The following is a 2,560-nucleotide window of genomic DNA, read 5'->3' on the forward strand; positions in this document are numbered from 1 at the left end:
CAACTTCTTTCATATTTGGGTTCAACCTCCTTTGATGTTCAATAGATGGTTTACAATTTTCTTCCAAACTGATTCTATGCGTGCAAAAGTGTGGGCTTATTCCCTTAATGTCGTCTATGGTGTATCCCAAAACTTTCCTAAATTGTCTCAACACTCTTAACAACTTATCAGCCTCTAAAGTACTCAAATTTGCATTTACAATTACTGGATAAGTGTTATTAGTGCCAAGAAATTCATACCTGAGCTGAGAAGGAAGTTGCTTAAGTTCTACCTTAGGTGCATCTTCTTCCTTGAATGATGATTGCTTAAATTCAGCTTTTTCCTTTTGTGTGAGTTGAAAAACTGGAGCAGAAATGAATGGTGGACTTCCCTCTAAGTGTTGAGTATATGCAGCTACATGAGGGTTGTCATAGTCTATGCCTCCTCCATGAATCAAACAATTTTCAAGTGGATCTTCTGGATATTTCTTCCTGAAGTGTTCTTCAACCAGCTCATCAATGATATCAACTCTCAAGCAAGTATCAGCTTCAGAATGATGCTTTCTCATAGTGTTATTAATATTGAAAATTAATTGCTCTTCACCAACCCTAAGAGTCAGCTTTTCTCCTTTCACATCAATCAATGCTCTCATTGTAGCTAGAAAGGGTCTCCCCAATATAATTGGAATATTAGAATCTTCCTCCATGTCCAAGATGACAAAGTCAACAGGTATATAGAACTTTCCAACCTTCAGGGGCACATTCTCCAAAATCCCTTCAGGATATTTGATTGTTCTGTCAGCTAACTGAAGAGAAATGTGGGTTGGCTTTAGATCTCCCATGTTGAGCTTCTCATAGATAGAAAGGGGCATAAGGCTAACACTAGCCCCTAAATCACATAGAGCTTTTGTAGAACAAGATTCTCCAATGTGGCATGGAATTGAAAAACTCCCTGGATCCTTTAGCTTTGGAGGAAGTTTCCTTTGGAGGATAGCACTACATTCTTCTGTCAAAGCTACAGTTTCATCATCTTCAAGTTTCCTCTTGTTTGAGAGAATTTCTTTCAAGAATTTTGCATAAGAGGGCATTTGTGAAAGAGCATCAACAAAAGGCACATTTATATAAAGTTTCTTCAAAACCTCTAAGAACTTCCCAAATTGCCTATCAAGCTTGGCTTTGTGAAATCTTTGTGGAAAGGGAAGTTGTGGCTTGTAGGGCTCAGGAGGTATATACTTCTCTTCTTTTTCTTCAAACTTCTCCTTACATTTTTCTGCACTCTCTTGTTTTTCACTCCCATCAGTTCCTTTTTCATTTTCTCTCTTCTCACTGTTTTCACTCTTCTCATCATTTATAACTTTTCCACTTCTTAAAGTAATAGCTTGACACTGCTCTCTTGGATTTTCTGGTTGACTTGGAAGCTTTCCAAAAGATTTGGCACTTGAGGAAGATGCTTGTTGTGCAATCTGGTTTTCCAAAGATTCATTTGTGTGTTTGCATCTGTTCCAGCCTTGCTTTCACCTCTCTCATCTCCTCATCATGCTTATTTTGGTTGGCAAGAATCTGTTGCAATAAAGCTTCAGTGGTGGAATTTCGTTCTTGCTGTTTTGGTGGAGGGTTCATATTTTTCTGCTGAAAATTAGGCAATGGTTGCCTATTTTGCTGATATGGAACTTGACTCACTGTGGTTGAAAATTCTGATTTTGAACTTGACCTTGCTGATTGCCCCATGAAAAGTTGGGATGATTCCTCCAATTTGGATTGTAAGTTTGAGAATAAGGATTTCCCATTTGCTTGTTTCCATAATTACCAACATATGCTGCTTGTTCTCCATAATCTACTCCACAGCTGGTTGTTTCCTCTGCATAAGCCACTTGTTGTGAACTTCCAGCTGATGATGATGAACTAACCAACATACTCAAATCTTCCATCTTCTTAGCAAGGACATTTGTAAGTGCATCAAACTTTGCATTAATCATGTTGAATGGATCAAGATCATATATTCCAGCAGCTTGCCTTTTCTGAGTTGGAGCTGGTCCTCTTGGACTACTCCAAAGATGAGTATTCTTTGCAATTTTCTCCAATAGCTCATAAGCTTCATCTTCATGCTTTATAATAAATTCTCCTCCTGTTTGAGCATCAATGATTCCTCTGATTGCAGGAGTGACATTTGTGTAGAAATTCTGATTTATCATCCATTTTGGAATGGCATGATGTGGGCATAATCTTTCCAATTCCTTCCATCTCATCCATGACTCATAAAGAGTTTCATCTTCTCTTGGTCTGAAAGCTGTCATTTGATTCCTCAACTCTTGAGTTTTTCCAGGTGGAAAATACTGTGCAAGAAATGCATCAGTGAGTTGCTCCCAATTTGTAATGGAGTTGTGAGGTAAAGAATCAAGCCAATCCAATGCTCTATCTTTCAAAGAGAATGGGAATAGCTTCAATCTTGCTGCATCATCAGACACTCCAGGTTGTTTTTGCATGTCGCAAATCATAGCAAATTTCTTCAAATGTGTGTGTGGATTTTCAGAAGGATGTCCTCCAAATTGAGAGTTTTGGATCATTTGAAGAACTCCAAAATC

At 38.2% G+C, this 2,560-nt stretch overlaps 1 non-coding gene across 1 annotated transcript; it reads left to right on the forward strand.

The window, feature by feature from the left end:
• The first annotated feature begins 2,180 nt into the window (after window positions 1-2,180).
• On the forward strand, window positions 2,181-2,288 carry LOC131179665 (small nucleolar RNA R71). The gene has a single exon (XR_009148553.1). It is a non-coding gene; the product is annotated as a small nucleolar RNA R71 (small nucleolar RNA).
• Window positions 2,289-2,560: the final 272 nt, after the last annotated feature.

This window comes from Hevea brasiliensis, chromosome 4 (genome assembly GCF_030052815.1).
Source record: "Hevea brasiliensis isolate MT/VB/25A 57/8 chromosome 4, ASM3005281v1, whole genome shotgun sequence".
Taxonomy (NCBI): Eukaryota; Viridiplantae; Streptophyta; class Magnoliopsida; order Malpighiales; family Euphorbiaceae; genus Hevea; species Hevea brasiliensis.